The sequence below is a fragment of the Dendropsophus ebraccatus genome, chromosome 13 (genome assembly GCF_027789765.1).
Source record: "Dendropsophus ebraccatus isolate aDenEbr1 chromosome 13, aDenEbr1.pat, whole genome shotgun sequence".
Lineage (NCBI taxonomy): Eukaryota > Metazoa > Chordata > Amphibia > Anura > Hylidae > Dendropsophus > Dendropsophus ebraccatus.
In genome coordinates, this window is record NC_091466.1 from 81377697 (window position 1) to 81400260 (window position 22564).

General features: G+C 46.5%; 1 protein-coding gene across 7 annotated transcripts in view; it reads right to left on the reverse strand.

Annotated features, from left to right (window-relative positions):
* Positions 1-22564, reverse strand: part of NRXN3 (neurexin 3) — a 427584-nt gene that overhangs the window by 402507 nt on the left and 2513 nt on the right. The gene's annotated exons all lie outside the window — the stretch shown is intronic.

Genomic DNA, 22564 nt, shown 5'->3' on the forward strand with positions numbered 1-22564 from the left:
CTATGGAGAGAAGGAGAGAGGTGTCAGATAATAGACTACAGCCCGCGAGCCCCCGGATAATCCCACCCCAACAGAGGTCCCCCGACCCCAGCGGCAGCAAGGGGCGCCCCCGACCCCAGCAAGTGTGGCGGGGGGGAAGGCGGAGACACTATGCAGATTGTCAGACATGCCTCCATAGTAGTGATAAGAAATCGGAAAGGTCAACTCGTCCGAGGAAGAGGCGGTAAGCACCCCAAAACACAGGAGTCAGGCATCCCCCACCCCTATACCACATATCACATCCCCCACCCCTATATCCTACCCACCTTATATCACATCCCCCACCCCTATATCCTACCCCCTCTTATATCACATCCCCCACCCCTATATCCTACCCCCTCTTATATCACATCCCCCACCCCTTTATCCTACCCCCCTATATCACATCCCCACCACTATATCCTACTCCCCTTATATCACATCCCCCACCACTATATCCTACCCCCCTTATATCACATCCCACACCCCTATATCCTACCTCCCCTTATATCACATCCCCCACCCCTATATCCTACCTCCCCTTATATCACATCTCCCACCCCTATATCCTACCTCCCCTTATATCACATCTCCCACCCCTATATCCTACCCCCCTATATGACATCCCCCACCCCTATATCCTACCTCCCCTTATATCACATCCCCACCACTATATCCTACCCCCCTTATATCACATCCCCACCCCTATATCCTACCCCACCTTATATCACATCCCCCACCCCTCTATATGCTACCTACCCTTATATCACATCCCCCACCTCTATTTCCTACCCCCCTTATATCACATCCCCCACCCCTATATCCTACTCCCCCCGCTCTATATGCTACCTCCCCTTATATCACACCCCCCACCCCTATATCCTACCCCCCTTATATCACATTACCCACCCCTATATCCTACCCCCCCTATATCACATCCCCCAGCCCTATATATGCTACCTCCCCCACCTCTATATCCTACCCCCCTATATCACATCCCCCACCTCTATATCCTACCCCCCCTTATATCACATCCCCCACCCCTATATCCTACCCCCCTTATATCACATCCCCCACCTCTATATCCTACCACCCCTTATATCACATCCCCCACCCCTATATCCTACCCCCCTTTATATCACATCCCCCACCCCTATATCCTACCCCCCTTATCACATCCCCCACCCCTCTATATGCTACCCCCCCTTATATCACATACCCCACCCCTCTATATGCTACCTCCCCTTATATCACATACCCCACCCCTCTATATGCTACCTCCCCTTATATCACATCCCCCACCCCTATATCCTATCCCCCTTATATCACATCCCCCACCTCTATATGCTACCCCCCCTTTATAATCACATCCCCCACCCCTATATCCTACCCACCTTATATCACTTCCTGCACCCCTATATCCTACCCCCCCTTATCACATCCCCCACCCCTATATCCTACCCCACCTTATATCACATCCCCCACCCCTATATCCTACCCCACCTTATATCACATCCCCCACCTCTATATCCTACCCCCCCTTTATATCCCATCCCCCGACTATAACTCCTCAACCCCCCCCTGGTGTACGGGGTAAATTAACCAGATTTCATAACTTATTTTATATCATACATCATGGTGCTTGCTCAAGTGAAAAGTGATCTTTTATCAACTGCAGATTTTGTTAAGTGGGCGTGGCTTTACCGTGTCAGCGCCACTTAGCCCCGCCTTCATCATCACCATTGGCCCTGCCCCTCTATGACGTCAGCCCCCGCCCCCTCGACGACTATTAGAACAGGCTGGCCCAAAGGTCAAGGACCCACCCCTTACATCTCGGCCTATACTAATGGACGGGGAGGGGGCGGGGCCTATGTGCCAATGAAGTCACACCCACTTAGCATAATCTGCAGTTGATAATATATCACTTTCACTGGAACAAGCAGCATGACGCATGATATAAAATAAGGTAAGAAAACTGCTACATTTACCCCGTACAGAAAAATAAAAATCTTGGTGCCTAATCGCACTGTGTGTGAACAGTCCTGTACCCAGTCGCCCACCTGGGTCTGAACAGCATAAGGTTAATAAAAAGCCAGGACAAAAGATACTTTTAGAAAAATTCTTGTTTTGTAAATGTTTTCCTTTTGCAATATAACTTTGTTACACATGAATAAACAGAAAAAATATCACCACAGTGCTCAAAAGGTTGGAGGATCCGATGTTCACGCTGTTGCGCTGGTAGACTCCATTCCTTTTACTGAAGACTCTCACTCTCCACAGGACACGAGATGACGACAGCACGTCTTGCTACGTTTCGGGGGTCCGCCCCCTTTCTCAAGCATAACGGAAGTGCACCCTCCACCATATTTATAGCAATTGCTAAATTAAGTATTACATCACTATAAAAACAATAAACATATAAAAGTTATGGATCTATAACCATAATGGTATCTACATCTAATAATTCTATATATATTTACGAAATTATCTTGTAGTATCACCCATATGTTATATACGTCATCCTAGTCAGATAATGAAAAATGCCACTCCAACTCTACAAAAAGACTGAAAAATTACAAATTTCATTCAACCCTTTTGGGTATAGACTTTCTAATTGATGTATCCAGAATGTTTCCTTTTGCAACAACCTTCTTTTAATATCACTACCACTGGCTCCATTAACTTCCTCTAGTACCAGCCACCTCAGGTCACAAACCTTGTGACCAAATTCATGGAAGTGGCGTGCAACAGAGGTTTCTCCAAATTTTTTAATTTCTTTTCCCAAATTTTCTTGTACCTCCTTTTTCTGTCCATACGTTCTTATAGCCGACTTATGTTCATTTATTCTCACTCTGATTTCTCGTGTAGTCTGTCCTACGTACACACGTCCACACGGACATTTTAACATGTATACTACGTTGCTGGTTCTACATGTATACATCCCTTTCATCATGATTTTATATCCCTTAAGAGGATGGCATATACTTTCACCTTTAATTATGCCATTACAATTCTGGCATGAGAGGCAGGCAAATGTTCCCTTTCGGCATGTTCTAAGTAACATTTGTCTTGATTTTGCTACAGGTTTTATGTCTGATTTCACTACCATATTGGCGACCGATTGGCCTTTTCTGTATAGGAATCTAGGGGGCTCAGTGAATAATTTGCCATATTTTTCATCATGTTTTAACATTTCCCAATGTCTCAAAATTGTTTTTTTAATGATGTTGGAGTGTTTGTCAAATTTAGACTGAAATGTAATCTGACTTTCTTTTTTATCTTTCTCTCGTCTTTTAATTAAGTTTTCTCTTGGGATTGTTTTTACCTCTTCCCATGCTTTATGTACTTCCTCTTTTCTGTAACCTCTAGCACAAAATTTATCCATCATAGTAGCACATTGAGCCTCACATATAACATCATTTTTACAAATACGTTTAACACGCATCAACTGTCCCTTAGGAATCCCTTTAAATGTCATAGGGGCATGGTGACTGGTTCTGTGCAATAAATTGTTCCTATCCATTTCTTTACTATATAATTTAGTGTCTATCTGGCCATCTTTCACTATTATTTCCACATCTAGATAACGCACCGTTGTGGTGTGGATTTCAGCTGTAAATTCTATTAGCTCATGAATACTGTTCAGATATTCTATAAAGGAATCCAACTCCTCTCTCGTCCCAGTCCAAAACAATAGGACATCGTCCACAAATCGGAACCAGGTATGTAGATGAACACTATGTTCATGAGCCAATAGATATTTATCTTCTAGCGCGGCCATAAACACGTTGGCAATGCTAGGGGCTACCGGTGACCCCATCGAGACGCCTTGCGTCTGAAGAAAGAAATCATCTCCAAACCGGAAATAATTTTTAGTAAGTACTAACTCTAGAAGTGATATCAAAAACCTAATTGTAGAGTTATCAAGGGTGGCATTTTCACACAGTTTCTCACGAACCACTTCTATCGCTTCTTGACATGGTATATTAGTGTATAAGCTCTTGATGTCAAGAGAACCGACAAAAGTCACGTCTCTGACATCAAGAGCTTCCAATCTAACTAATAAATCAGTAGTATCTTTAAGACATCTTGGTAATTTGGACACCACCTCCTGTAAATACTGGTCTACATATGACGAAGGAGCATAGAACAAGGAGTCAGTGCCAGACACTATCGGTCGTCCAGGGGGATTGTTTAACCGTTTATGGATCTTGGGTAATAAATAAAGAACAGGAATTCTTGGATTTTCCTTGACCAGTATCGAGCACAGCTCCTTGTCTATAACTCCTTCGTCATAAGCCTCAGTCACAATATCATTTAGTAAACCTGTAAATTCATCCGTCGGATCTTTGGACAGTTTACGATATACCAATACATCACTCAACTGTACGTGTGCTTCATGTACATAATCTGCTCGATCCAATATAACCGTGGCGCCGCCTTTATCGGCTTTTTTGATCACTATTTCTTTATCATTTTTTAATGTCTGCAACGCTTTACGTTCTTCCACGGTTACATTGGATCGCTCAACCCCGCAGCCTGAATCCCATGATGACATAACATCGTCAATCACAATTTTTTCAAAATTAGACAAAAATGATGACTCTACTACTGGGTCAAAACTTGACTTATTTCTACATTTTTTTGGGATCTTCTTTTCTACATGACTGTAATTTCTTTTCTTATCAGTCCCCATAAAATACATCTTTAAACGTATAGATCGACACATGTGTCGATCTATACGTTTAAAGATGTATTTTATGGGGACTGATAAGAAAAGAAATTACAGTCATGTAGAAAAGAAGATCCCAAAAAAATGTAGAAATAAGTCAAGTTTTGACCCAGTAGTAGAGTCATCATTTTTGTCTAATTTTGAAAAAATTGTGATTGACGATGTTATGTCATCATGGGATTCAGGCTGCGGGGTTGAGCGATCCAATGTAACCGTGGAAGAACGTAAAGCGTTGCAGACATTAAAAAATGATAAAGAAATAGTGATCAAAAAAGCCGATAAAGGCGGCGCCACGGTTATATTGGATCGAGCAGATTATGTACATGAAGCACACGTACAGTTGAGTGATGTATTGGTATATCGTAAACTGTCCAAAGATCCGACGGATGAATTTACAGGTTTACTAAATGATATTGTGACTGAGGCTTATGACGAAGGAGTTATAGACAAGGAGCTGTGCTCGATACTGGTCAAGGAAAATCCAAGAATTCCTGTTCTTTATTTATTACCCAAGATCCATAAACGGTTAAACAATCCCCCTGGACGACCGATAGTGTCTGGCACTGACTCCTTGTTCTATGCTCCTTCGTCATATGTAGACCAGTATTTACAGGAGGTGGTGTCCAAATTACCAAGATGTCTTAAAGATACTACTGATTTATTAGTTAGATTGGAAGCTCTTGATGTCAGAGACGTGACTTTTGTCGGTTCTCTTGACATCAAGAGCTTATACACTAATATACCATGTCAAGAAGCGATAGAAGTGGTTCGTGAGAAACTGTGTGAAAATGCCACCCTTGATAACTCTACAATTAGGTTTTTGATATCACTTCTAGAGTTAGTACTTACTAAAAATTATTTCCGGTTTGGAGATGATTTCTTTCTTCAGACGCAAGGCGTCTCGATGGGGTCACCGGTAGCCCCTAGCATTGCCAACGTGTTTATGGCCGCGCTAGAAGATAAATATCTATTGGCTCATGAACATAGTGTTCATCTACATACCTGGTTCCGATTTGTGGACGATGTCCTATTGTTTTGGACTGGGACGAGAGAGGAGTTGGATTCCTTTATAGAATATCTGAACAGTATTCATGAGCTAATAGAATTTACAGCTGAAATCCACACCACAACGGTGCGTTATCTAGATGTGGAAATAATAGTGAAAGATGGCCAGATAGACACTAAATTATATAGTAAAGAAATGGATAGGAACAATTTATTGCACAGAACCAGTCACCATGCCCCTATGACATTTAAAGGGATTCCTAAGGGACAGTTGATGCGTGTTAAACATATTTGTAAAAATGATGTTATATGTGAGGCTCAATGTGCTACTATGATGGATAAATTTTGTGCTAGAGGTTACAGAAAAGAGGAAGTACATAAAGCATGGGAAGAGGTAAAAACAATCCCAAGAGAAAACTTAATTAAAAGACGAGAGAAAGATAAAAAAGAAAGTCAGATTACATTTCAGTCTAAATTTGACAAACACTCCAACATCATTAAAAAAACAATTTTGAGACATTGGGAAATGTTAAAACATGATGAAAAATATGGCAAATTATTCACTGAGCCCCCTAGATTCCTATACAGAAAAGGCCAATCGGTCGCCAATATGGTAGTGAAATCAGACATAAAACCTGTAGCAAAATCAAGACAAATGTTACTTAGAACATGCCGAAAGGGAACATTTGCCTGCCTCTCATGCCAGAATTGTAATGGCATAATTAAAGGTGAAAGTATATGCCATCCTCTTAAGGGATATAAAATCATGATGAAAGGGATGTATACATGTAGAACCAGCAACGTAGTATACATGTTAAAATGTCCGTGTGGACGTGTGTACGTAGGACAGACTACACGAGAAATCAGAGTGAGAATAAATGAACATAAGTCGGCTATAAGAACGTATGGACAGAAAAAGGAGGTACAAGAAAATTTGGGAAAAGAAATTAAAAAATTTGGAGAAACCTCTGTTGCACGCCACTTCCATGAATTTGGTCACAAGGTTTGTGACCTGAGGTGGCTGGTACTAGAGGAAGTTAATGGAGCCAGTGGTAGTGATATTAAAAGAAGGTTGTTGCAAAAGGAAACATTCTGGATACATCAATTAGAAAGTCTATACCCAAAAGGGTTGAATGAAATTTGTAATTTTTCAGTCTTTTTGTAGAGTTGGAGTGGCATTTTTCATTATCTGACTAGGATGACGTATATAACATATGGGTGATACTACAAGATAATTTCGTAAATATATATAGAATTATTAGATGTAGATACCATTATGGTTATAGATCCATAACTTTTATATGTTTATTGTTTTTATAGTGATGTAATACTTAATTTAGCAATTGCTATAAATATGGTGGAGGGTGCACTTCCGTTATGCTTGAGAAAGGGGGCGGACCCCCGAAACGTAGCAAGACGTGCTGTCGTCATCTCGTGTCCTGTGGAGAGTGAGAGTCTTCAGTAAAAGGAATGGAGTCTACCAGCGCAACAGCGTGAACATCGGATCCTCCAACCTTTTGAGCACTGTGGTGATATTTTTTCTGTTTATTCATGTGTAACAAAGTTATATTGCAAAAGGAAAACATTTACAAAACAAGAATTTTTCTAAAAGTATCTTTTGTCCTGGCTTTTTATTAACATTTACCCCGTACACCTGTACAGAGACATGATCCTACAGAAAGGGGGCGACAGGGTCACGTTAACCTTGTTTCAGGGTTCAGACTAGAGCTACACGCCCAAGAGCTAAAGCCATCCAAGTCATGTGACCAAAGTATGACACTCCACATGACGTCACCATGAGAGAGCGGGGATCCCTCCACGCGAGGTCACCATGAGAGAGCGGGGATCCCTCCACGCGAGGTCACCATGAGAGAGCAGGGGTTCCCACCATGCAAGGTCACCATGAGAGAGCAGGGGTTCCCACTACGTGACATTACCATGAGAGAGCAGGGATCCCACCACCTGAGGTCACAATGAGACAGCAGGGATCCCACCACGTGACGTCACCATGAGACAGCAGGGATCCCCCCACCTGAGGTCACAATGAGACAGCAGGGATCCCACCACCTGAGGTCACCATGAGATAGCGGGGATCCCACCACCTGAGGTCACAATGAGACGGCAGGGATCCCACCACCTGAGGTCACCATGAGATAGCGGGGATCCCACCACCTGAGGTCACAATGAGACGGCAGGGATCCCACCACCTGAGGTCACCATGAGACGGCAGGGATCCCACCACGTGACGTCACCATGGGACAGCAGGGATCCCACCACGTGACGTCACCATGGGACAGCAGGGGTTCTCACCACGTGACGTCACAATGAGACAGCAGGGATCCCGCCACCTGAGGTCACAATGAGACAGCAGGGATCCCACCACGTGACGTCACAATGAGACAGCAGGGATCCCACCACGTGACGTCACCATGGGACAGCAGGGATCCCACCACGTGACGTCACCATGGGACAGCAGGGATCCCACCACGTGACGTCACCATGGGACAGCAGGGATCCCACCACGTGACGTCACCATGGGACAGCAGGGATCCCACCACGTGACGTCACCATGGGACAGCAGGGATCCCACCACGTGACGTCACAATGAGACAGCAGGGATCCCACCACGTGACGTCACCATGAGACAGCAGGGGTTCCCACCACGTGACGTCACCATGAGACAGCAGGGGTTCCCACCACGTGACATTACCATGAGACAGCAGGGATCCCACCACCTGAGGTCACAATGAGACAGCGAGGATCCCTCACAGAATTAAGTAAGACTAAACCTTTACTGACGTAGCACCAACATATACCACTGAACTGCCCACAATGGATGAAACACAGGAACCGCCAGAGCTCGCATCTACAGGCGACAACTGCACAGGGCACTATACTCCACTTATGAAACATCTGGGTCACACATACACTGAGGGGTCCCTGCAGACCACCAGGGTCTCACACAGCTGTACAAACACCTACACGTGCCCCATATCTATCACCTGTACAGGGGAGAGTACACAGGTAACCTGAGCCATACACTGCGCATGGAAGCCGATCTGACCCAAGGCAACCCGACACCTGGAGAGTCTATAGAGGACACAGGTGAGCGCTATACCCAGTGAGGCGGGGGGCTCCAGGATATGTGTACTCACATGTAAGAGCCGTATTCTGGGGACAACCAGCACCCCAACATCAGAAAAACTGACTTCTGTTTCAATCATATGTATGATACATGGGAACATGACCACAATAGATGTAACAATGAGCCTATGGAAATCAGGTGGTACATTTCTAAATATCTGGTAGCCTTGGAAACAGTCGATATTTTACTATAAGAGTCTCTTATCATGTATTGGTATGTATATTTGCCTACAATTCTAATATTGGGTTTATATTTTTCCCAGAGGGGTGATGCTCTGTTCATATTGTTAATTCTTGAAGTTATTCTTTAACCAGTCTGCATTTATCTCCTCTTTTGTTCCTTCCATTGTATTGCACACCTTCACATCTCAATTTCGGCCACTGCGATAAGATATACTTGGTAGAGATGTACAATTTAAATAATGGAAATTGTTTATTGTTTGTATTTCTTTTATCTGACATATACACTGTCTTTGTTATAATATAAATCCTGATAAAAATAATTGAAACAGAAAAACTGACTTCTATCCAGTATACCCCAGAGCTGCACTCACTATACTGCTGGTGGGGTCACTGTGTACATACATTACTGATCCTGAGTTACATCCTGGGGCAGTCAAACATCCCCAAATCCTACCAACTACTAATTTCAGATTTTTCCTTTGAATAAATTAATGAAGATTTGTACCATAGGCTCCGCAGGGGAGACCGCCCAGAGAGGCTCCGCAGGGGAGACCGCCCAGAGAGGCTCCGCAGGGGAGACCGCCCAGAGAGGCTCCGCAGGGGAGACCGCCCAGAGAGGCTCCGCAGGGGAGACCGCCCAGAGAGGCTCCGCAGGGGAGACCGCCCAGAGAGGCTCCGCAGGGGAGACCGCCCAGAGAGGCTCCGCAGGGGAGACCGCCCAGAGAGGCTCCGCAGGGGAGACCGCCCAGAGAGGCTCCGCAGGGGAGACCGCCCAGAGAGGCTCCGCAGGGGAGACCGCCCAGAGAGGCTCCGCAGGGGAGACCGCCCAGAGAGGCTCCGCAGGGGAGACCGCCCAGAGAGGCTCCGCAGATACCCCAGAGCGGAGGTATATACACAGTAAACTACGAACAGTGTGAATAGAGTCTCATGAATCAGGATGACGCTATGTGAGAGGTTTGATGTGGTTATTGATCGCTCTCATGGACTGACATTAATGACGCTTTAGAGGTGATAATGCATCCAGAAGCACAGCCATAAACATGATGTGAACAGGGGCTAAGAATGGGCACTCAAAAGACAAGATGACAAGTCTGGAGTCTCCCTCAGAGGTTCAGGAGTCAGGTTGGAGGAGTTCCTCTCTTAGGGGGGGGTCAGGTCGGTGGGGGGGCTCCCCTCAGGCCAGTGATTGAGTGTATGGGGCTCCCCTCAGGGGGGTCAGGTCGGTGCAGGGCTTTCCTCAGGGGGCTCAGGTCTGTGGGGGGCTCCCCTCAGGTGGGGTCAGGTGTGTGCAGGGCTCCCCTCAGGCCAGTGATTGAGTATATGGGGCTCCCCTCAGGGGGGTCAGGTCGGTGGGGGGCTCCCCTCAGGCCAGTGATGGAGTGTATGGGGCTGGGGTACAGAGGAGGGGGTCAGAGAGGTGGCAGTAACTACTGGTACAGGGATCACATGCTATGGTCAGCTAGAATACTGAGGTGAGTTTACCATCATGCAGTGCTCTGCCACAGAAGAAATGCCAGTTTCTATTAGCATGGGCCCTAACAAAAGACCAGGCACTAGATCACACCGTGACAGCCGCTGACCTCCTGCATATTAACCATTTCTAGTCTAGACGCACAGCTAGAGGGCAAGCTCCAGGACCAATACCTTCACCTCCAGGTCGGCTCCCCCAATACACAGTGAGGGTGAGTGGGCCGGCAGCGGCCATCACTGATCTGATGGGATGTAGTGGATTACTAGTATTGTACTACTATATCACCAGCCGCACAGATCTATTCACAGGCCGAGGATGCAGCGGTCTCCAGGGGACGGACGCACATTGATTACACATCTACAGCAATTACCGCCATGTAACTAGTCTATAGCCGGGGAAGAACGCAGCGGCCCAACAATGCTACGCTCCGCCATCACCAGTCTGGGGGGCTCACAGGGCCCCCAACAACATCACCACAAAGGTGTCTCAGTGGTGTCCCCTATAATCCGACTAATGCAGCAAATATCGCTGATCGAGACAGATGTAGTGAGTCACACCGGAGGCGGAAGCCTCCCTAATCCTACAGCGCAAACCTAGCGGTGCCGAGGGCAAAACACAGCCAGGCCCCTCCGGTCAACTATACGTAATGTGTGCCCCCTCCGGCCGTATACATCTCAGTCACCAGTCAGTATATATAATGTGTGCCCCCTCCGGCCGTATACATCTCAGTCACCAGTCAGTATATATAATGTGTGCCCCCTCCGGCCGTATACATCTCAGTCACCAGTCAGTATATATAATGTGTGCCCCCTCCGGCCGTAAACATCTCAGTCACCAGTCAGTATATATAATGTGTGCCCCCTCCACCCGCATACATCTCAGTCACCAGTCAGTATATATAATGTGTGCCCCCTCCGGCCGTATACATCTCAGCCACCAGTCAGTATATATAATGTGTGCCCCCCTTCGGCCGTATACATCTCAGTCACCACCAGTCAGTATATATAATGTGTGCCCCCTCCACCCGCATACATCTCAGTCACCAGTCAGTATATATAATGTGTGCCCCCTCCGGCCGTATACATCTCAGCCACCAGTCAGTATATATAATGTGTGCCCGCTCCGGCCGTATACATCTCAGTCACCAGTCAGTATATATAATGTGTGCCCCCTTCGGCCGTATACATCTCAGTCACCACCAGTCAGTATATATAATGTGTGCCCCCTCCGGCCGTATACATCTCAGCCACCAGTCAGTATATATAATGTGTGCCCCCTATGGCCGTATACATCTCAGTCACCAGTCAGTATATATAATGTGTGCCCCCTCCGGCCGTATACATCTCAGTCACCACCAGTCAGTATATATAATGTGTGCCCCCTCCGGCCGTAAACATCTCAGTCACCAGTCAGTATATATAATGTGTGCCCCCTCCACCCGCATACATCTCAGTCACCAGTCAGTATATATAATGTGTGCCCCCTCCGGCCGTATACATCTCAGCCACCAGTCAGTATATATAATGTGTGCCCGCTCCGGCCGTATACATCTCAGTCACCAGTCAGTATATATAATGTGTGCCCCCTTCGGCCGTATACATCTCAGTCACCACCAGTCAGTATATATAATGTGTGCCCCCTCCGGCCGTATACATCTCAGCCACCAGTCAGTATATATAATGTGTGCCCCCTATGGCCGTATACATCTCAGTCACCAGTCAGTATATATAATGTGTGCCCCCTCCGGCCGTATACATCTCAGTCACCACCAGTCAGTATATATAATGTGTGCCCCTTCCGGCCGTATACATCTCAGTCACCACCAGTCAGTATATATAATGTGTGCCCCCTATGGCCGTATACATCTCAGTCACCACCAGTCAGTATATATAATGTGTGCCCCCTCCGGCCGTATACATCTCAGTCACCACCAGTCAGTATATATAATGTGTGCCCCCTCCGGCCGTATACATCTCAGTCACCACCAGTCAGTATATATAATGTGTGCCCCCTCCGGCCGTATACATCTCAGTCACCACCAGTCAGTATATATAATGTGTGCCCCCTCCGGCCGTATACATCTCAGTAACCAGTCAGTATATATAATGTGTGCCCCTTCCGGCCGTATACATCTCAGTCACCACCAGTCAGTATATATAATGTGTGCCCCCTCCGGCCGTATACATCTCAGTCACCACCAGTCAGTATATATAATGTGTGCCCCCTCCGGCCGTATACATCTCAGTCACCACCAGTCAGTATATATAATGTGTGCCCCCTCCACCCGCATACAGCCCAGCCACCAGTCAGTATATATAATGTGTGCCCCCTTCGGCCGTATACAGCCCAGCCACCAGTCAGTATATATAATGTGTGCCCCCCTTCGGCCGTATACAGCCCAGCCACCAGTCAGTATGAGGTGTGACCCCTCCTTAAGATATATAAGGGAACAGCAGTCAGTATAAGGGGGGGGGAGCAAGTATATAGGGGAACAGCAGTCAGTATAAGGTGGGGAGGTATATAGGGGAACAGCAGTCAGTATAAGGGGGGAGGTATATAGGGGAACAGCAGTCAGTATAAGGGGGGAGGTATATAGGGGAACAGCAGTCAGTATAAGGGGGGAGGTATATAGGGGAACAGCAGTCAGTATAAGGGGGGAGGTATATAGGGGAACAGCAGTCAGTATAAGGGGGGAGGTATATAGGGGAACAGCAGTCAGTATAAGGGGGAGGTATATAGGGGAACAGCAGTCAGTATAAGGGGGAGCAGGTATATAGGGGAACAGCAGTCAGTATAAGGGGGAGCAGGTATATAGGGGAACAGCAGTCAGTATAAGGGGGAGCAGGTATATAGGAGAACAGCAGTCAGTATAAGGGGGGGAGGTATATAGGAGAACGGCAGTCAGTATAAGAGGGCGCAGGTATATATATATGAGACAAGCAGTCAGTATAAGGGGGAGCAGGTATATATATATGAGACAAGCAGTCAGTATAAGGGGGAGCAGGTATATATATGAGACAAGCAGTCAGTATAAGGGGGAGCAGGTATATATATGAGACAAGCAGTCAGTATAGGGGCAGCAGCTATATATATGAGACAAGCAGTCAGTATAGGGGCAGCAGGTATACAGGGAAACAGCCCTATGTTACACATACATTACATCTACAGAACATAGGGGGATAGCAGTCAGTATTAGGTGCAGTCCTATGTAACTGGATTAATTGTGGATTTACAAAACAGACAGTAAAACTATATACTTTAAGTATGTGACCTATGTAACATACCAGACCTATCCCCTACATACAGGGAGCAGTCCTATGTAACATACCAGACCTATCCTCTACATACAGGGAGCAGTCCCATGTAACATACCAGACCTATCCCCTACATACAGGGAGCAGTCCCATGTAACATACCAGACCTATCCCCTACATACAGGGAGCAGTCCCATGTAACATACCAGACCTATCCCCTACATACAGGGAGCAGTCCCATGTAACATACCAGACCTATCCCTACATACAGGGAGCAGTCCCATGTAACATACCAGACCTATCCCCTACATACAGGGAGCAGTCCCATGTAACATACCAGACCTATCCCCTACATACAGGGAGCAGTCCTATGTAACATACCAGACCTATCCCCTACATACAGGGAGCAGTCCTATGTAACATACCAGACCTATCCCCTACATACAGGGAGCAGTCCTATGTAACATACCAGACCTATCCCCTACATACAGGGAGCAGTCCTATGTAACATACCAGACCTATCCCCGACATACAGGGAGCAGTCCTATGTAACATACCAGACCGATCCCCGACATACAGGGAGCAGTCCTATGTAATATACCAGACCTATCCCCTACATACAGGGAGCAGTCCTATGTAACATACCAGACCTATCCGCTACATACAGGGAGCAGTCCTATGTAACATACCAGACCTATCCCTGACATATAGGGAGCAGTCCTATGTAACATGCCAGACCTATCCCCGACATACAGGGAGCAGTCCTATGTAACATACCAGACCGATCACCGACATACAGGGAGCAGTCCTATGTAATATACCAGACCTATCCCTGACATACAGGGAGCAGTCCTATGTAACATACCAGACCTATCCGCTACATACAGGGAGCAGACCTATGTAACATACCAGACCTATCCCTGACATACAGGGAGCAGTCCTATGTAACATACCAGACCTATCCCTGACATACAGGGAGCAATCCTAAGTAAAACTCACTGCAGAAATAATTCACATAATGGCTGTACTTGAGCCTGAATCCTGATCAGGTAATATAGGGCTTTATAGTATACACATGGCAGCATTCAGACACGCATTGGGTCCAGTATACATTGTCTGTATAGAAATGTTCTTTGGACGATATGCAGGGTGTGGTCCTATGTACTAAATACACTTGATGTATATGAGAGGCAGTCCCATGTAATAGACACATTGTATGGTTAGAATAGATGCAGGGAGGGGTCCAAGGCAATTCATACGCTACATATATAGATTACATACAGGAGGCAGTCTTATGTAACACATCCAGTAGATCTATAGATTACATACAGGAGGCAGTCCTATGTAACACATCCAGTAGATCTATAGATTACAAACAGGAGGCAGTCCTATGTAACACATCCAGTAGATCTATAAATTACAAACAGGAGGCTGTCCTATGTAACACATCCAGTAGATCTATAGATTACATACAGCAGGCAGTCCTATGTAACCCATACATTAGATCCATAGATTACATACAGGAGGCAGTCCTATGTAACCCATAAGAGTCATAAGCCTGTATAGACATAATAAGTGTGCTGGTGTTTTCCTGCAGACGGCGTCCAGCACGCGGCCCGCCGGCTGACAGACAGGCGCTCTGCTGACTGGCATAGGAGAATGAGCAGGATTCCTCTTCAGCTAATCAGGGCATGATTGCCTCCACATCAGCGCCACTCCAGCCCCGAGCTGACATGGTGTCAATCTCCCACCATCACCCCCGCTCTACACAAGACCTTGACACAACAGAGTGTCAGCTTTGTGCGCCACACCATCAAGGGCACCGGGACCATCCAAATCGCCTGCTCTCTACACACCTATCTAACAGCTGATGAGAAGAGACAGCAATCAGTCCTCCCAGCCCCAACCCACCACCCAACGGGGGGCTGAACAGCAAAAGCGGGACCAGGGGGGGGGTCTGGTCTGCTACGAAAACAGAACAAAAAAAAAAAATACCTGGGTCCTTAGCAATGTGAAACTCTAAACCCAAGAAAAAAAAAAAGGTAAAAAGCATTAATAATAATAATAGTAGTAACAGCGAGCCGGATGCCATCAGATGTAACGACAGATGTAAACGCTTAGAGGGAAGGACGGCAATGAAAGGGTGCATGAGAAATCAGTCCTGATCATTTTAAAGGGAAATTAAAAAAATAAAAAAAAAGAAGGGGGTGAAGCGATGAGGTAAGGGGGCGGCGCCCAAACACGCGCTGGGTATGACAATTCTCTGCGCTACTGCGCAAGCTTTCCATGTATTCAAATGCACAGCCGAAGCCCCCCCCTTGTGGAGGTAAATAAGATGGCCCCACCGACGAGTACACCCCACGACTTAAGCCGCCTTCCTTGGTGTTGGGGAGAAGGTCAGCGGTGCAGCAGGGTAGGAGCGCTCCCATCCTCCAGCCAATGTCATGGATGGTTACCCGGAATCATTAGCACTCCATTACACTCCTAACCCTCAGCCTTATTTAGGCTCCGATGGGGATCTTTCCATGACAGCCCCCCCCCCCCCCCCACGCACCAGACAACCCCCTATTTTTTCCTCAAGATTGCGACATATAATCACAAGCGACAATGCTCAGGGAAAAAAAAAAAAATGGCGTTGGGCTCCAATGTTATCCCCATCTCCTCCTTTCTCTTCCCCGTTCGCTTTTATTCTCCACCCCCAACCTCAGCCCCCCCACCCTTCCATGATCTACTTTGGCAAAGCATAACACGCCGTACATTGCACCAGGAAAGGACAATTGGGGGGGCTAAAATTACAGCGTATGGGGGGGGTTGGTACAATTACAGCGTATGGGGCAGATAAAAATACAGCATATTGGGGGGGGGGGGGGGGAGAATCTCGCAACATATACAAGCTCACAACCACCGCACCTCCAGGGTTCACACTCAAGTGCAATTATATAGTGGGGGGCGGCTGGTCGGTGACTTGGGGTTGGGGGAAAAAAAATGAGCACAACAAAATCTAGGAGAAAATCAAATAAAACATTAAAAGGGACATGAAGAGCAGAAAGTAAAAGCAGAGACGGCCGTGCTAATCCCCCCAGTAAATTTGTGTGTAATTGTGAGCGGCTGATATCTCGGTTTTGCAGCTGTGGGTCTAATCGTGCTGCCGCTATTACAGCCCCCACCGCCTCCCCCCGCTCCAAACACTCTCCGGCCACTTTCCCAGTGATGGGGGGAACATAATGCGTCTTAGGGATAATGAAACTAAATAGGCGGCCGTCCTCGCAATCAGCCACATAATTGCACCTTTTTACAATCCGACTCACTCTGACTTCTCCCGAGGAGCTTCAAAGCGACATGAAAAACAAGGCAGCGCCGACGCCAGAGCCCCGCTGCCATGAGAGGCGGCTGACGGTGGAGATGGTCCCCAAAACTGCGCCCAGGATCCAAACTAAACCAAGTGTGGAGGGAAGAGCAGCAGGAGCCACCACATCCCCAACGATTCCGGCAACTTTCCTGAGCGGCGGCAGCAACGTCCTCTGCACACGATGACACCATCAATTGTGTCCTGACCAGACGCGCACAACACGGAGACGCCGCTCCACCACAACCTCACACTACTAAAGGCAACGCAAAAAAAATCCACATATTTAAAATTAAAAAAACAATTAAAAAATTAAAATTAAAAAAAACTAATTCTGTATGAACGGAGAAAAATGTTTCCATCATCGGAGAGACAAACGGAGGGCGGTATAATTTCACGCTCGGCAGCCGGTCCATCCCCAATCCCCCCCCCCATTTCCCTGTTTACAAAACCGACCTTTTCTGTAGGTGAACGTTTCCTACCGAATATTCTGACAATGAATCCCGTGCCGCCCCGCGCTCGCCTCACTACCCACCATCGTGCAGGGAGAATCTCGGACGGACACAGCCCCCCCACAAAGATTCATCTAAAGAGTCTGAGCTTATAATTTCTTGCAACAATAGTCACAACTAAAATTCTAATTTTATTAAGAGGATATTGGGGGGGGGGGGGGGGCAGGAGCTGTGGAGGGGGGGGGCAGGAGCTGTGTAGGTCGGGGGGCAGGAGCTGTGGAGGGGGGGCAGGAGCTGTGGAGGGGGGGGGCAGGAGTTGTGGAGGGGGGGGGCAGGAGTTGTGGAGGGGGGGGGCAGGAGCTGTGGAGGGGGGGCAGGAGTTGTGGAGGGGGGGGGCAGGAGTTGTGGAGGGGGGGGCAGGAGTTGTGGAGGGGGGGCAGGAGCTGTGTAGGTCGGGGGGCAGGAGCTGTGTAGGTCGGGGGGCAGGAGCTGTGTAGGTCGGGGGGCAGGAGGGACAGAAGCTGTAGAGGTGGGGGGCAGGAGGGGGAGGAGCTGTGGAGGGGGAGCAGGGGGGGGCAGGAGGGGCAGGAGCTGTGGAGGGGGAGCAGGGGGGGGCAGGAGGGGCAGGAGCTGTGGAGGGGGAGCAGGGGGGGGCAGGAGGGGAGGCAGAAGGGGAAGGAGCTGTGGAGGGGGAGGGGGGGGGCAGGAGGTGTGGAGGGGGGAGCAGGGGGGGCAGGGGGAGCAGGAGGGGCAGGAGCTGTGGAGGGGCAGGAGCTGTGGAGGGGGGGCAGGAGGGGCAGGAGCTGTGGAGGGGGGGCAGGAGGGGCAGGAGCTGTGGAGGGGGAGCAGGAGGGGCAGGAGCTGTGGAGGGGGAGCAGGGGGGGCAGGAGCTGTGGAGGGGGAGCAGGGGGGGAGGGAGCTGTGGAGGGGGAGCAGGGGGGGCAGGAGCTGTGGAGGGGGAGCAGGAGGGGCAGGAGCTGTGGAGGGGGAGCAGGAGGGGCAGGAGCTGTGGAGGGGGGGGCAGGAGGGGCAGGAGCTGTGGAGGGGGGGCAGGAGGGGCAGGAGCTGTGGAGGGGGAGCAGGAGGGGCAGGAGCTGTGGAGGGGGAGCAGGAGGGGCAGGAGCTGTGGAGGGGGAGCAGGAGGGGCAGGAGCTGTGGAGGGGGAGCAGGAGGGGCAGGAGCTGTGGAGGGGGGGCAGGAGGGGCAGGAGCTGTGGAGGGGGAGCAGGGGGGGCAGGAGGGGCAGGAGCCCTGACAGTGACAGCTCCGGGTCAGCTGCACATGACAGTGACAGCCCTCGGTCCACATGAGTCGGTAGCAGTGAGGCGGCCCCGGACTCCTCTGCACAGCTGCGGGGAGTTGGGGGGCTCGGCACCCCTGGATCACATGGAATAACACAGAGAAAAGTTCCAGCAGAGCGGACCCCAGCGCCCCCCCCGGCCGCCCCCACCCCGGAGCTGACCTGTGCCGCTGCCGCCGCCGGCTGAGGGTCCTGAGCGCGGATCACATCCAGCCTCACACTGCCACCGCCGCCGCTCCGGCATCACACACTACGGGCACGCCACGCCCACACCACGCCCACACCACGCCTATTAAAGCCGCAGAATTCTGCTCCGCTCACCTGTACCGTAATCTAATACATCGTTACCGATCCCCTGTACTGTAATATATCATTACCGATCACCTGTACTGTAATATATCGTCCCCTGTACTGTAATATATCATTACCGATCCCCTGTACTGTAATGTATCATCACCTGTACTGTAATATATCACCTGTACTGTAATATATCATCCCCTGTACTGAAATATACCATCACCTGTACTGTAATATACCATCCCCTGTACTGTAATATATCATCACCTGTACTGTAATATATCATCACCTGTACTGTAATATATCATCACCTGTACTGTAATATATCGTCCCCTGTACTGTAATATATCATCACCCGTACTGTAATATATCGTCCCCTGTACTGTAATATATCATCACCCGTACTGTAATATATCATTACCGATCACCTGTACTGTAATATATCATCCCCTGTACTGTAATATATCATCACCTGTACTGTAATATATCGTCCCCTGTACTGTAATATATCATCACCCGTACTGTAATATATCATTACCGATCACCTGTACTGTAATATATCATCCCCTGTACTGTAATATACCATCCCCTGTACTGTAATATATCATCCCCTGCACTGTAATATATCAACATCTGTACTGTAATATATCATCATCTGTACTGTAATATATCATCGCCGATCACCTGTACTGTAATATATCGTCCCCTGTACTGTAATATATCATCACCTGTACTGTAATATATCATCATCTGTACTGTAATATATCATCACCGATCACCTGTACTGTAATATATCATCATCTGTACTGTAATATATCATCATCTGTACTGTAATATATCATCACCGATCACCTGTACTGTAATATATCATCACCTGTACTGTAATATATCATCACCTGTACTGTAATATATCATCCCCTGTACTGTAATATATCATTACCGATCACCTGTACTGTAATATATCATCCCCTGTACTGTAATATATCATCACCTGTACTGTAATATATCGTCCCCTGTACTGTAATATATCATCACCCGTACTGTAATATATCATTACCGATCACCTGTACTGTAATATATCATCCCCTGTACTGTAATATATCATCACCTGTACTGTAATATATCATCCCCTGTACTGTAATATATCATCCCCTGCACTGTAATATATCAACATCTGTACTGTAATATATCATCATCTGTACTGTAATATATCATCGCCGATCACCTGTACTGTAATATATCGTCCCCTGTACTGTAATATATCATCACCTGTACTGTAATATATCATCATCTGTACTGTAATATATCATCACCGATCACCTGTACTGTAATATATCATCATCTGTACTGTAATATATCATCATCTGTACTGTAATATATCATCACCGATCACCTGTACTGTAATATATCATCACCTGTACTGTAATATATCATCACCTGTACTGTAATATATCATCCCCTGTACTGTAATATATCAACATCTGTACTGTAATATATCATCACCGATCACCTGTACTGTAATATATCATCACCGATCACCTGTACTGTAATATATCATCACCTGTACTGTAATATATCATCACCTGTACTGTAATATATCATCACCTGTACTGTAATATATCATCCCCTGTACTGTAATATATCAACATCTGTACTGTAATATATCATCACCGATCACCTGTACTGTAATATATCATCATCTGTACTGTAATATATCATCATCTGTACTGTAATATATCATCACCGATCACCTGTACTGTAATATATCATCACCTGTACTGTAATATATCATCACCTGTACTGTAATATATCATCCCCTGTACTGTAATATATCATCACCTGTACTGTAATATATCATCCCCTGTACTGTAATATATCAACATCTGTACTGTAATATATCATCACCGATCACCTGTACTGTAATATATCATCCTCTGTACTGCAATATATCATCCTCTGTACTGTAATATAACATCACCGATCACCTGTACTGTAATATATCATCACCTGTACTGTAATATATCATCACCTGTACTGTAATACATCATCACCTGTACTGTAATATATCATCACCTGTACTGCAATATATCATCCCCTGTACTGTAATATAACATCACCGATCACCTGTACTGTAATATATCATCACCTGTACTGTAATATATCATCACCTGTACTGTAATATACCATCACCTGTACTGTAATATATCATCACCGATCACCTGTACTGTAATATATCATCACCTGTACTGTAATATATCATCACCGATCACCTGTACTGTAATATAGCATCACCGATCACCTGTACTGTAATATATCGTCCCCTGTACTGAAATATACCATCCCCTGTACTGTAATATATCATCACCTGTACTATAATATATCATCACCTGTACTGTAATATATCATCACCCGTACTGTAATATATCATCACCGATCACCTGTACTGTAATATATCATCACCTGTACTGTAATATATCATCCACTGTACTATAATATATCATCACCGATCACCTGTACTGTAATATATCATCACCTGTACTGTAATATATCACCTGTACTGTAATATATCATCACCTGTACTGTAATATATCGTCCCCTGTACTGTAATATATCATCACCGATCACCTGTACTGTAATATATCATCACCTGTACTGTAATATATCGTCCCCTGTACTGTAATATATCATCCCTGTACTGTAATATATCATCACCTGTACTGTAATATACCATCCCCTGTACTGTAATATATCATCACCTGTACTGTAATATATCATCACCTGTACTGTAATATATCATCACCGATCACCTGTACTGTAATATATCATCACCGATCACCTGTACTGTAATATATCGTCCCCTGTACTGTAATATATCATCATCTGTACTGTAATATATCATCACCGATCACCTGTACTGTAATATATCGTCCCCTGTACTGTAATATATCATCACCCGTACTGTAATATATCATTACCGATCACCTGTACTGTAATATATCATCCCCTGTACTGTAATATATCATCACCTGTACTGTAATATACCATCCCCTGTACTGAAATATATCATCACCCGTACTGTAATATATCATTACCGATCACCTGTACTGTAATATATCATCCCCTGTACTGTAATATATCATCACCTGTACTGTAATATATCGTCCCCTGTACTGTAATATATCATCACCCGTACTGTAATATATCATTACCGATCACCTGTACTGTAATATATCATCCCCTGTACTGTAATATATCATCACCTGTACTGTAATATATCATCCCCTGTACTGTAATATATCATCCCCTGCACTGTAATATATCAACATCTGTACTGTAATATATCATCATCTGTACTGTAATATA